Source organism: Eleutherodactylus coqui, chromosome 1 (genome assembly GCF_035609145.1).
Source record: "Eleutherodactylus coqui strain aEleCoq1 chromosome 1, aEleCoq1.hap1, whole genome shotgun sequence".
NCBI classification, from domain to species: domain Eukaryota; kingdom Metazoa; phylum Chordata; class Amphibia; order Anura; family Eleutherodactylidae; genus Eleutherodactylus; species Eleutherodactylus coqui.
Genome location: NC_089837.1, coordinates 165996001 through 166011604, shown reverse-complemented (window position 1 = coordinate 166011604; position 15604 = coordinate 165996001).

Genomic DNA, 15604 nt, shown 5'->3' with positions numbered 1-15604 from the left:
ACACACTCAGCTTTACTACATGCTGCTACATACACTCAGCTCTGCCACACACTGCTACACACACTCAGCTCTGCTACATGATGCTACACACACTCAGCTCTGCTACATGCTGCTACCCATACTCAGCTCTGCTATATGCTGCTACACACACTCAGCTCTACTACACACAGCTATACATACTCCGCTCTGCTGCATGTTGCTACACATACTCAACTCTGCTACACACACTCAGCACCGCTACACGCTGCTACACACACAGTATTGCTACATGCTGCTACACACACTCAGCACCACTACACACACTCAGCACTGCTACACACACTCAGCACTGCTGCACACTGCTACACACACTCAGCTCTGCTACACACAGCTATACATACTCAGCTTTTCTGCACACAGGTGTATAGAAGTCTACAGCTCAGTGACTGTATTCTCTCTCTGTAGTAGATGCAATCTGTAGACTATACCAGAGATACAAGATATTACCCCAGGATACACTGATATACCGGGGGACTCCACAGTAAACACATACTATAATAAGTGGTATAATATACTGGCATGCAATATACACTAATTGACTGTTCCCATATCCTCAAAATGTGGAAGACCAAGCCGCGGACGGTGAACAGTTCACGCTGAATCCTTGGCTTGACAGCTCTTAATACATTTACAACCATTTTCCAAGCTTTTTATTGACATAAAAGATTGATATTGGGTCAATCTAGTTATATAAAATTGTGGGTAGTAAAAGACCGTATGGTGCATCTAGTCTGCCCTCATACTATTTCCTTTTAACTTCTCTCTTAGGAGAGGTATATGCTTATCCCTGTCACGCCTGAATTCACTTAATATTGACTGAAATGAAATGAACCTATGCTTCTATGAGATACTGCTGGCAGTAATAATGCATAATGTCCCCAATAATCTCAGATTCATCAATGTCAGTTGAATATCAGAGGCTGTATGACATGTGGATGACATGTCTGATTAACATTACCATGGACAGAGCAGCCCATGGCTATACAAATCTATTGGGCAAATAGTGGCCACTGCACTGATATACGAAATGCATGTGAGCGGAATTTAAATACAATAGAAAGTCGTATGATTTTCTTGTTCTATAACTAAATGAATAAAAACAGTAAAACAGTTGAAAGTGGATAACTCCTTTAATTTGGGCTCATTGCCGGGAGGACTAGCAATTGCCGAGAAGACTTTCAATTTTAAAACATTTGCTCTCGCTGTAGAATGGTGAATTTCAAGTTGTTTGTAGATGACCATTAGGTCTTACTAGATATACATGACAGCAACAATTACTTTATTGAGGCCATGGACGTAACTAGAAAGTGCAGGGCCCCATGTGAAAGTTAGGGCACACATGCCAAATGTGAGAGTAACTTAGGTATATTAATGGTTTAAAGCACATCATTCCAGCTGCCATTTTTCTCCCAATTCACAGAGCAGTGAGTCAGCAGTGCAAAAATACAATTAATAAGAATGAATAGTTCTTAGAAAACAAATGTCCTTGTATTCACAATCATGCTTCTAGATAGTTTGGCATTCTTTCTTTGCTTATTTACTGAGCGTCTTTTTCAAGGATTGTTTTAGTTGCAATAGAATAATTTGTAAAAGAATTTTCTATGCTTACACAGCTGTAAATACATGAATGTGCACGACATGTAAACATAGTATGATTCACTATAAAATGCTTGTTGAGTTATGATTGGATGTTGACAGGGTGAGGTAGCTCATGATCAACTCCTGACAAATGCTGGAGATTTTGCTATATAAGCTATGCAATAATAAAGCGCCTCAGAAGAGCTTGGAAACATCACTTGAGTGTTTCTCATCGTTTTCTTCTCCGATGCATTGACTAATAATTAGGAATACCTGATTGATAAGGCTACAATACCCATTGAGTATCACCTAAATTAAGTGATTACTCCAACACAGCCAAGTTGCTGTAGAAAAAAAAATATATATTAAATTAAAATAAACAACATCACATCATCCTATCAAGTGACTGTGCAGGGCCTTGCCCTACCTATTGTGCCAAACTTACCACTGTCTAGCATTAAGGTGAGTCCCAATAAGGTTCATGACCCCTACCCTGGCCAGATACTTTATGCATAACATAACCCGGCAGAAAGAGTGTACTCACAATCATCCTTGGGAATAGAAAGGAAGTAGTCACAAGCAGAACATAATTTAAACCCACAGGGGTGGGGCCACAGTCATGCAACAGCCACAGCAAGAATACGATCCACTATTCCCAAACAGAATCTACAGTAAAAAAGACAAAGACCCAACGGGTCAAAACGTAGCTTGTATCTTTTGGCATGGAGGAATAAAGTCTACTTGATCTACTTGGCACTGACTTATGCTGCCACAAGCCTTGGAAGACTTACCCCACATTGTGGCATGCAGACCTTTACACAGCCATTCTGTCTCTGCCACAGGGTAATAGTCGGGTTGGATACTCCCTCTCTTCCCATGCATTTCAGGGTTCTGCCTATGCCCCATGCTTCTTCAACTACTGTAGTTGCTGCTACATTGACACAGCGGCAGCTGCGCAGACTTCTACCCAGCCCCATGTCAGTCTGGGCCTAGAACTCTTCAGCTTCTGGTTGTTCAGCCCCTGACTGCTCCCTGCACTTTAATACGCTGGCAAGTTGGGGATCTGCACTTCTGCATCATAATCTCTTCCCAAAACTCCTGTATCACTCTGCTTTTTATACTCTGTAGGCACTTATGACTTTTTCCAAGATGGCCACTGCTGTAGTCACGTGAGGAGGCGAAGCCAAAGCTCCTTAGACACTGTATCAAAGCTGCGTTATATCATGTGACTTCCCTTAAAGATCTTTAAACACGCAGAGTACATTAACTATGCAAGGACTGCGCTAACCCTTTACACATATTTATGTTATGTGCTTGGTTCTGGTACTGCATGTGTGATATGGTCTGGGTTCTGGCACCTTATTTTATGAGCTCAGGTCTGATGCTGTATTTATGTAATAAACTTTGTTCTAGTATTGCTCATCATAACATATATTTTTAATTTTCTGCTGCATGCTACACTGTGGGCATCTCACCTGCATATTTTATTAAAGCAAGTAGGGAACCTGTTAAAAGTTTGAAACCCACCTCTGCCCCCATCAATACTCATGCTGATTTCCTTCTCACTTGTTTTCTAATATACTAATGCCTTCGGGAAGAATTCACATAGCTTCATGGGTTCTCAAATAATTACCAGGCCTGAGCTTACGTTCTGGGGACCCCATTGCAACACTTCCACCGTGGTGTAAATACCCTTGTCTCTAAATATTTAAGCCTATAATTAATCTTCACTATCTAAACAATACCCATGAATTGACTCTAGTCAAGTTTGTTAAATATTCCAGATTTTATATGTCTGATCGATAACACTGGTTTACAAAGCTTTTATAACAAACAAATGTAGCAGTTTTTAAATACTGATTTCAGATCTGACCTTAAAAAATGTTCACGATGTCTCATGTTTGTTATTGGGCTTTTAATATATTTACTATTTTTCAAAATTAGTGCTTTTAGGCATGTAAAATGACACCAGATCTTTTTATTTTCATACTTCGCCACTTGATGTTTGGGTGGCAACAATGATTTTTTGAAAGTAGGACCATAGCAGAGCACTGCTAAAGGAAAGCCTGACCTCAACGAGATGTATTCAAGAGAGTAACATTCATCACAAGCCTCTAATTAATGCTACTGATGTTTTGCTGCCACAACTTCATATGAAGCTGAGACTGATGAAAAACTTTGTAAAGTCTATAGACAAACCTGGCCCAGGGTTCTTGCACTTAAAGGAAAAATTTCCAAAAATAAGTCATGCAAAATTCAAAGAAAAACTCAAACTGCTGACTGATTATGTTTTTACAGAAAAGCTAAACAGCAAGGAGCTCACCATATGACAGCCATTCATATCTGTGGTCAAGGGATTTCTAGGGAACCACAAAGACTAAAACTGCCAAAAAGGACATTCAAGATCTTCTCAAGAACTATAAAAATCTTGGGTGCCAAATGCTTTTAACCCCTTAAGGAAATTTACAGCATTTGGTTCTGGGCTTTAATCCCAGCCAGTAGTAAAAATACAATGTGGTATTAAAGAATCTAATCTTGAAATCTAGCAGGAGCAGAATGGGTCCTTGACTGTTAGTGAAAGCCGATGACCCGGAGGAGAAGGCAGAAGTTTTTTTTTAACTGGTTCTGTCTTCTCCTTTACAGGCTACATAGTGATCAATGAGCGCTATGTAGTGAAAAGAATAAGCAGAATTGTTACTTCCTCTATTCGACTCGGTAATCACATGACTGCCGCATGCCCCCTGCCAAGGCAGAGCTGCAGGGTCCTAGGAGACAAAGATCAGCTCTGTTAGTGACTACTGTCACTAAAGGGGACTGTTTCCCCTGTAACTGGGGCTCTTATGGATGCCCCAGCTGCAATGGAAAAGTATTTACTCATTTTAAAAATAAACAACTCTAAACTAAAAAAAACTGTTTATTTACCTTTTTACCCCTAATAAAACAAAAAATGGAAAACAAAATTTAAAAAAATCTAAATGTTACAGAAGAAAAATGCAAAATATAATTCTGGTAGCTACAGAATAAAAATCGGGCAGTAAAACCACCACATCCCTAAAAAATGTCTGGTTCTTTAGGATCAAAATACCCTGGTTCTTAAGGCGTTTCAAACACATTTTCTAGATCATCAAATAGTTTTGTTTCCTGACAACCTAGCGATAAACAAGATGAAAGGTTTCACTAAGATATCCAAACTATGGAGGAGAGGTATGAAGACTTTTTTTGCTGTCTCATTTACAATGATAAATGAAGAACTGAGTCTAGTATTTATAATTTTTAACACTATTACTATAGATACCAAGAAAAATAAATGCTGTAATAAATTACAATTGGAAACTCAGCTTTAACTTAAAATGTAATAAAAATTGACATTTGCTTCCACTTAGGCCTAAATATTGCATAGTATATACATGTATATTGAAATATTGGAATTGTTGCTATGCAAAATTCTGCGCATGAGACTGCCTTTATTTGGTGTGGATTTTGAAGTGGGTTTTATCGCGTATTCATTTAAAATAGGTGAATTCCGTAGCGGAAGCGTAGATAAAATTGACATGCAGCGGAATTAAATTTCGCACCACATGTGAATTTCCACATTGCATTTTTTCCGTATCATTTCCACAGCTTGTGAATGAAATTTTCAAATTTTTATCCGCTTTGCTGCTACTGCAGATTATCCCCCCGCCTTGTCTTAACCCCCCTTAAGGAACACTAAACACAGACAATGCACAAAAAAGTAGCAAAAATAGGGCATTACATACAGTGTTAGACCAATAAGAAATTAGAACAAAAAGGAGTGCGGGCCCTGCTCATAAGAGCTTACAGTCTATGAGGAAATAGTGGTGACGCAAGAGGTACAAGTGCTTGCTCTGTACAATGGTTCAGTCATCTTTTATACCTCCAATACCATCTCTATGCTGACGACACCCAACTATACACCTCCTCTTGTGAGATCTCCGACTGTCTGTCCGCTGTCTCTAACAATATGTCCTCCCTTTTTCTCAAACTAAACCTCTCTAAAACTGACGTCCTTATTTTTCCACCTTCCAACTGACCTCCCCTCAACATCTCCATTCCAGTGTCTGGCACCATCATAACCCCCAGACGGCATGCCTGATGCCTTGGGGTCACACTGGACTCTGACCTCTCCTTTACCCCCCATATCCAAACTCTGGCCCAAATGTGCCACCTGCACAAATATTGCTAAAATATGGCCGTTCCTAACCACGGACACGCTAAAGACACTGGTGGTTGCCCTCATCCACTCTCGGCATGACTACTGCAACTCGCTACTCATTGGCCTCCCTCGCACTAGACTCGCTCCACTCCAATCCATACTAAATGCAGCAGCTAGACTCATTTTTCTATCCAGTCGTTATTCAGACGCCTCTGCATTATGCCAGTCGCTGCATTGGCTGCCCATCCACTGCAGAACTAAATTTAAACTCCTCTACCTCACTCACAAAGCTCTGCATGGCGCTGTGCCACCATACATCGCCTCCCTACTGTCAGTATACCACCCAGCCCGCTCACTCCGATCGGCTAACACCCTCAGACTAAACACCCCTGTAATACGAACCTCACATGCTCGCCTCCAGGACTTCACTAGAGCAGCACCCATCCTCTGGAATGCTCTACCCCAAGGCATCTGGACAATTCCCGATGCACAAAATTTCAGACGTGCCTTAAAAACGCACCTCTTCAGGGAAGCATACCAAATCCCCTGACCCAGTCCCCTCCCTATGGCGCCCCACCCCGTTTGCCTTTTAATAATTGATTTGCACATGAAATTCCCTATTGCCTGTGTTCCCCATGCCTTGCTCGTTCCCCCCCACCCTTTGCCCCTCCTACACAACCCCAACCCATTTGCTTCAAACCGAATGTACCTCACATTGTAATTGCTGTATTGTTTTGCATTAATCCATGCCTGAAAGCGCTGCGGAATAAGTTGGCGCTATACAAATAAAGATTATTATTATTATATTATTATTTTAGGTAAATAGAGTACTATAGATAAAGCTGTATGAGCCGGTCACCAGCCAATATCTATATACGTACAGATGTAAAGTGCATTAAGGTGTAAAGGCCCATTTACACGCAAGGACAATCTTTCAAACAATTGAAAGATTGAAAGTTTTAGCAATCATTTTGCATAAAGTGTTAATTGACACTAATGTCCAATAACACTTTATCAACTTCATTTGCATGTAAAAGGGCCTCAGGGAGCTGTTTGCAGAGAACAGCATGTGGTCTGAACCCTGCAAACAGCTCCATGGTTCTCGCATGCGCTTTCGGCAGAATACAATGTAATCTCCGACTTCCGTGCAGAACACAGTATATGGTCCCTGTTATCTCTTTCCATCTGAATGATGGATTTTATGCTCACCTTAAAATCATCGTTCAGCCGAAGAGTGAACGTTGGCAGTGTTTACATGTAGTGTCTTAGACTACCGATGTATACTTATACACAGTGTGCATCAGGTAGTCAGAGAAGTGCTGCGGCCATCTCTGTTTGTGCAGGACTGAATGGTCACTTTAGTGAAAAGAAATTCTGCTCCTGGTGAGCAGGAGATCAGGAGATTTGGCCCACATGTAGAAGTTTGGTTTCTACTGCAAATGGGGCCTATATAGTACACACTCCCATAAGGGCTCTTACCCACTTGCGTTTTGTTAATGCAATTGTCAGTGGGACTTTATAATGTTAAAAACTCATCTCAAGTTTGTGCTTCGTGATTTTTGTGCAATGTGTTTTTAACATTAAAAAGTCCCATTGACAATTTTAAAAACGCAGCGATATCGGAGCATTATGAAAACGCTAGTGGGTAAGTGCCCTAGTTGTTGATTACTACTCTTACATAGACATATAGAAAAAAAATATATATATATATTCTCACCTTTGCACACAACTCAGTTCTGAGAACAAATTTCACATTTCCCACCCAACTGAAGTCCCCCCCAGCCCCCCCCCTCCCCCCAGCCACTACTCCGCTGTTTACAGCAGATCTATGTGGCATTTTTCAAAGCAATTGTACATTTCAGTAATAATGGGGAGCTGTTCAACATGACAGCTTTCATTGCAGACACAGCGGAAATACTCACATTATAGCAGTTGTCATTAGCTGTTTAATGACAAAGACTATTGACGAGGGATTGTAATTATATGGTAGGCCTACAAAAGACATAGATTGACACTTCTACAAACCCTAGAGACATGCACAGCATAAATTGAAGATCTTACTGTAGCTGCATAGATATGGGGATAGAGAAACACTTTGAGGGGCAGATAAACAGCAACGAAGCAGATTTTTCACTTGTTCTTGCTTAATAATTAATTGCAGTATGTTCATAGCAGCGAAAAGAAAGGTGTTTTCAATCACTTGTGATACCTGCTGCAGGAATTATAGCACTTCCCTAATTGTGTATGCATGAGAAGCCAAAGCAGGTTAGTTAGACTTACTACATCGCAGAAGAGGACCATTGATGAAGTAAGGCGAAACCTTCCGCTGGTGACAAGTGTGCTGACCATGGAGGGGTAGCATTTTGGCAGATGTACACTCCATTGCTGAACTTTTGCTACCTCCAATATATGGAAGGAGATGGCACCGTATAATCTTTTTTCCTCAAGAAGAAGAACAACCGAAGATGTCATCTGCAGGAAACCATGCATATATGTTTACTCTATGGCTAAACCTGAAAGGAAAAAATAATTTTCTGTGTACCAAGATATAGCTGGCCTTTAACACAACCAGAGCAAATAGAGCTGCTTGGCCAAGATGGCATTTTAGTGCCAATTTTTGGGATACATTCAATTTTTTTTAAATCAGATTGATTAAGTTAAATTATGCCTTTTTCTACAATTTGACATTAAAGGGGTTTTCTGAGATTTTAAAAAAAGGTCTAGGTAACAAAAAAAAATAAGAGAAACAACATACTCACTCTTTAAATGGCCCACCAGTGTAGTGCCGCAGCTCTGGTCCCCACTAGTGTAGCGCCGCAGCTGTTACATGCCATTCATCATTGGCCTCCGTGGTCACATGCACTGAATACATTTTCTATTTTGTTTCTACAGTTATCTGGATTTTTTTTTTGATCTTGGAAAACCCCTTTAACAGTAATGATGAACACACAAGTGCTTTCATGTCCTCAGCTCAGTTTGTTTTACTAAGTGGTTTTATTTAGTTGAGTATAATAACTTCTTTTTATATAAAAGCTATGAATTTAATCTCCATACATAGCCACTTCACAATGCAGGCGCTGTTTGAGTCAAAGTTAACAACTACTTAAAGTCAACACTATATTTATGATTGTCACATTCAAATACTATGATTCTGTCTGCCTTGAGGTAACCCGCCAAGCAACAAAAGTCCTTGAAAATCACATTCAGACATTGAGGTATGAGCTTAAAGAATGTCAGAAAACAGTAGATAAACAGTTGGCGAAAGTTTAATACCGCATGTCTGACAAATATTAATGAGCAGCTCAGTTAAGGAAACCATCTTGAACAATTTGCATTACATCTGCAATTGCATAGGTGCACGGTACTGATGAAGAACCACTCACACATCGTCCTTATACTGAGGGCCGCAGCTGGTTAGTGTCAGGCCGCATGGTACATGTAGTGCACCAGGCAGGCTTACAACTAGAGATGAGCGAACACCAAAATGTTCGGGTGTTCGTTATTCGGAACGAACTTCCCGTGATGTTCGAGGGTTCGTTTCGAACAACGAACCCCATTGAAGTCAATGGGCGACCAGAGCATTTTTGTATTTCGCCGCTGCTCGCTAAGGTTTTCATGTGTGAAAATCTGGGCAATTCAAGAAAGTGATGGGAACGACACAGAAACGGATAGGGCAGGCGAGGGGCTACATGTTGGGCTGCATCTCAAGTTCACAGGTCCCACTATTAAGCCACAATACCGGCAAGAGTGGGCCCCCCCCCCCCTCCCAACAACTTTTACTTCTGAAAAGCCCTCATTAGCATGGCATACCTTTGCTAAGCACCACACTAGCTACAACAAAGCACAATCACTGCCTGCATGACACTCCGCTGCCACTTCTCCTGGGTTACATGCTGACCAACCGCCCCCCCTCCCCCCCACAGCGCACACCAAAGTGTCCCTGCGCAGCCTTCAGCTGCCCTCATGCCACACCACGCTCATGTCTATTTAGAAGTGCGTCTGCCATGAGGAGGAACCGCAGGCACACACTGCAGAGGGTTGGCATGGCTAGGCAGCGGCCCTCTTTAAAAGGGGCGGGGCGATAGCCCACAATGCTGTACAGAAGCAATGAGAAATAGAATCCTGTGCCACCGCCATCAGGAGCTGCACACGTGGGCATAGCAATGGGGAACCTATGTGCCACACACTATTCATTCTGTCAAGGTGTCTGCATGCCCCAGTCAGACTGGTAATATGTACCTTAACAGTAACCGCGTTGGTGGTAATGTGGTGGTGACTGCGGACCTAGTAGCACAGTTGTATTTTGTTGGTTTTCGGAATGCGGCCAGGATTAAGTGGGCCGTGGCGGGGGGATGGTGTGGGGGCTCTCGTTGTGTCGGTAAAGGTGAAATTCTTGGACTGCCACCAGACGAACCAATGCAAAGACATTTGCCAAGAATGTTTTCCCTGTTGGAGGAGGAGGGGGATGTTTTTGAGGCACTACGTGTCCTCTCCACGTGTCCGTGGTTATATGCACCTTTACAGTAACCGCGTTGGTGGGAAATGGCCTCGCCGCCATCATGTCTTTGGGAAGCCTCTGTTTCCACACCCCAGAGACATACCATTAGCAGCGGTATAGGCAGAGCCCAGAATTCGTAACATTTCAGCCGTAGCATTAGGACAAGCCCCACTAACATATCACTAGCAGCATTATAGGAGAAGCGGAGTCTTCGTTCCATGTCAGCAATAGTAGCACTCAAGACAGGCCCCAGTAACAATTCCGAAGCAGCAGTATAGCGGGAGCGCAGTCTTCGTTCCATGTCAGCAATAGTAGCACTCAAGACAGGCCCCAGTAACAATTCCGAAGCAGCAGTATAGCGGGAGCGCAGTCTTCGTTCCATGTCAGCAATAGTAGCACTCAAGACAGGCCCCAGTAACAATTCCGAAGCAGCAGTATAGCGGGAGCGCAGTCTTCGTTCCATGTCAGCAATAGTAGCACTCAAGACAGGCCCCAGTAACAATTCCGAAGCAGCAGTATAGCGGGAGCGCAGTCTTAGTTCCATTTCAGTAGCCTTAGTATAGCCAAGGCCCAAGTTACATTTATGTAGCTAAAGTGTAGGCCAACCCCACACACCTTTCTGTACCATGAGTGCAGGCGAAGAACATACAAATTGCTATGATTACACTGTAGGTGAGGGCCCCAAAAATTTGGTGTACCAACAGTACTAATGTACCTCAGTAAAAATTGGCCATGCCCAACCAAGATGGCAGGTGAATCGCTTTGGTTAATGTGGCTTAAGTGGTAACTAGGCATGGAGGCAGCCCAGTGTAACGAAAAATTGGTTCAAGTTAAAGTTCCAACGCTTTTAAGCGCATTGAAACTTATAAAAATTGTTCAGAAAAATTATTTGAGTGAGCCTTGTGGCCCTAAGAAAAATTGCCCGTTCAGCGTGATTACGTGAGGTTTCAGGAGTAGGAGCAGGAGGAGGAGGAGGAGGAATATTAGACACAGATTGATGAAGCAGAAATGTCCCCGTTTTGGATGGTGAGAGAGAACGTAGCTTCCATCCGCGGGTGCAGCCTACGTATTGCTTACGTATCGCTGCTGTCCGCTGGTGGAGAACAGAAGTCTGGGGAAATCCAGCCTTTGTTCATCTTGATGAGTGTTAGCCTGTCGGCACTGTCGGTTGACAAGCGGCTACGCTTATCTGTGATGATTCCCCCAGCCGCACTAAACACCCTCTCCGACAAGACGCTAGCCGCAGGACAAGCAAGCACCTCCAGGGCATACAGCGCTAGTTCAGGCCACGTGTCCAGCTTCGACACCCAGTAGTTGTAGGGGGCAGAGGCGTCACCGAGGATGGTCGTGCGATCCGCTACGTACTCCCTCACCATCCTTTTACAGTGCTCCCGCCGACTCAGCCGTGACTGGGGAGCGGTGACACAGTCTTGGTGGGGAGCCATAAAGCTGGCCAGGCCCTTAAAGACTGTTGCACTGCCTGGGATGTACATGCTGCTCGATCTACGCACATCCCCTGCTACCTTGCCCTCGGTACTGCGCCTTCTGCCACTAGCGCTGTCGGCTGGGAATTTTACCATCAGCTTGTCCGCAAGGGTCCTGTGGTATAGCAACACTCTCGAACCCCTTTCCTCTTCGGGAATCAGAGTGGGCAGGTTCTCCTTATACCGTGGATCGAGCAGTGTGTACACCCAGTAATCCGTCGTGGCCAGAATGCGTGCAACGCGAGGGTCACGAGAAAGGCATCCTAACATGAAGTCAGCCATGTGTGCCAGGGTACCTGTACGCAACACATGGCTGTCTTCACTAGGAAGATCACTTTCAGGATCCTCCTCCTCCTCCTCAGGCCATACACGCTGAAAGGATGACAGACAATCAGCCGGTGTACCGTCAGCAGCGGGCCAAGCTGTCTCTTCCCCCTCCTCCTCATCCTCCTCATGCTCCTCCTCCTCCTCCTGTACGCGCTGAGAAATAGACAGGAGGGTGCCCTGACTATCCAGCGGCATACTGTCTTCCCCCGCCCCCGTTTCCGAGCGCAAAGCAGCTGCCTTTATGGTTTGCAGGGAATTTCTCAAGATGCATAGCAGAGGAATGGTGACGCTAATGATTGTAGCATCGCCGCTCACCACCTGGGTAGACTCCTCAAAATTACCAAGGACATGGCAGATGTCTGCCAACCAGGCCCACTCTTCTGAAAGGAATTGAGGAGGCTGACTCCCACTGCGCCGCCCATGTTGGAGTTGGTATTTGACTATAGCTCTACGCTGTTCATAGAGCCTGGCCAACATGTGGAGCGTAGAGTTCCACCGTGTGGGCACGTCGCACAGCAGTCGGTGCACTGGCAGCTTAAAGTGATGTTGCAGGGTGCGCAGGGTGGCAGCGTCCGTGTGGGACTTGCAGAAATGTGCGCAGAGCCGGCGCGCCTTTACGAGCAGGTCTGACAAGCGTGGGTAGCTTTTCAGAAAGCGCTGAACCACCAAATTAAAGACGTGGGCCAGGCATGGCACGTGCGTGAGGCTGCCGAGCTGCAGAGCCGCCACCAGGTTACGGCCGTTGTCACACACGACCATGCCCGGTTGGAGGCTCAGCGGCGCAAGCCAGCGGTCGGTCTGCTGTGTCAGACCCTGCAGCAGTTCGTGGGCCGTGTGCCTCTTATCGCCTAAGCTGAGTAGTTTCAGCACGGCCTGCTGACGCTTGCCCACCGCTGTGCTGCCACACCGCGCGACACCGACTGCTGGCGACATGCTGCTGCTAACACATCTTGATTGCGAGACAGAGGAGGAGGAGGGTGCTTTAGTGGAGGAAGCATACACCTCCGCAGATACCACCACCGAGCTGGGGCCCGCAATTCTGGGGGTGGGTAGGACGTGAGCGGTCCCGGGCTCTGACTCTGTCCCAGCCTCCACTAAATTCACCCAATGTGCCGTCAGGGAGATGTAGTGGCCCTGCCCGCCTGTGCTTGTCCACGTGTCCGTAGTTAAGTGGACCGTGGCAGTAACCGCGTTGGTGAGGGCGCGTACAATGTTGCGGGAGACGTGGTCGTGCAGGGCTGGGACGGCACATCGGGAAAAGTAGTGGCGACTGGGAACTGAGTAGCGCGGGGCCGCCGCCTCCATGATACTTTTGAAGGACTCCGTTTCCACAACCCTATACGGCAGCATCTCAAGGCTGATGAATTTTGCTATGCGGACGGTTAACGTTTGAGCGTGCGGGTGCGTGGCGGCGTACTTGCGCTTGCGCTCCAACAGTTGCGCAAGCGACGGCTGGACGGTGCGCTGAACTACACTGCTGGATGGGGCCGAGGACAGCGGAGGTGAGGGTGTGGGTGCAGGCCAGGAGACGGTAGTGCCTGTGTCCTGAGAGGGGGGTTGCATCTCAGTGGCAGGTTGGGGCACAGGGGGAGAGGCAGGGGTGCAAACCGGAGGCGCTGAACGGCCTTCGTCCCACCTTGTGTCATATGTCTGCGCATGGTGGTGGTGGTGAGGCTGTTGGTGTTGGCTCCCCGGGCTGAGCTTTGCGCGACAAAGGTTGCACACCACTGTTCGTCGGTCGTCAGGCGTCTCTGTGAAAAACTGCCAGACCTTAGAGCACCTCGGCCTCTGCAGGGTGGCATGGCGCGAGGGGGCGCTTTGGGAAACAGTTGGTGGATTATTCGGTCTGGCCCTGCCTCTACCCCTGGCCACCGCACTGCCTCTTGCAACCTGCCCTGCTGATGCCCTTGACTCCCCCTCTGAAGACCTGTCCTCCTGAGTAAGCGTTGCACACCAGGTGGGGTCAGTCACCTCATCGTCCTGCTGCTCTTCCTCCGAATCCTCTGTGCGCTGCTCCCTCGGACTTACTGCCCTTACTACTACCTCACTGCAAGACAACTGTGTCTGATCGTCATCGTCCTCCTCACCCACAGAAAGTTGTTGAGACAGTTGGCGGAAGTCCCCAGCCTCTTCCCCCGGACCGCGGGAACTTTCGAATGGTTGGGCATCAGTGACGAGAAACTCCTCTGGTGGGAGAGGAACCGCTGCTGCCCAATCTAAGCAGGGGCCCGAGAACAGTTCCTGGGAGTGTTCCCGCTCCTGAGCAGGTGTCATTGTAGTGGAGTGAGGAGGCTGGGAGGAAGGAGGAGCAGCAGACAGAGGATTCGGATTTGCAGCAGTGGACGGCGCAGAACTGCGGGTTGACGATAGGTTGCTCGAAGCACTTTCTGCCATCCAGGACAGGACCTGCTCACACTGCTCATTTTCTAATAACCGTCTCCCGCGTGGACCCATTAATTGGGCGATGAATGTGGGGACGCCAGAAACGTGCCTCTCTCCTAATCGCGCAGCAGTCGGCTGCGACACACCTGGATCAGGAGCTCGGCCTGTGCCCACACCCTGACTTGGCCCTCCGCGTCCTCGGCCGCGTCCACGTCCTCTAGGCCTACCCCTACCCCTCAGCATGCTGTATTACCAGTGATTTGATTTCACAGGCAGCTAATAAATTGGCGCAAGACTGCAGGCCAAATATAATTTTTTCCCTTTTTTGAAAACGAAAGGCCCCACTGCCTCTAGTGAATGTATAATCTAAGTTTAATAACTGTGCTGTTTTCCTGCTAATGTGTCACAGAACGTGAGGGTAGCAGAGTTATTAACTGTGGCAGAGCAGGTATTTTTTTTCCCAATTAAGGAAAGCAAATGGCGAAGCCAGCAGTAAACCGTAGCTGGGTGCGTCTGATTTTTAAAGGTTGCACACGCAGCCGACACGTGTCCACCGCCCTTAGGACGGACAGAGGCAGGACAAATAGAATTATTTTCCGTTTTTTTGCACCAAAAGGCAGCACTGCGTATATTCAATGAACATGAGAAGTTTAATAACTGTGCTGTTTTCCTGCTAATGTGTCACAGAACGTGAGGGTAGCAGAGTTATTAACTGTGGCAGAGCAGGCATTTTTTTTCCCAATTAAGGAAAACAAATGGCGAAGCCAGCAGTAAACCGTAGCTGGGTGCGTCTGATTTTTAAAGGTTGCACACGCAGCCGACACGTGTCCACCGCCCTTAGGACGGACAGAGGCAGGACAAATAGAATTATTTTCTGTTTTTTTGCACCAAAAGGCAGCACTGCGTATATTTAATGAACATGAGAAGTTTAATAACTGTGCTGTTTTCCTGCTAATGTGTCACAGAACGTGAGGGTAGCAGAGTTATTAACTGTGGCAGAGCAGGTATTTTTTTTCCCAATTAAGGAAAGCAAATGGCGAAGCCAGCAGTAAACCGTAGCTGGGTGCGTCTGATTTTTAAAGGTTGCACACGCAGCCGACACGTGTCCACCGCCCTTAGGAC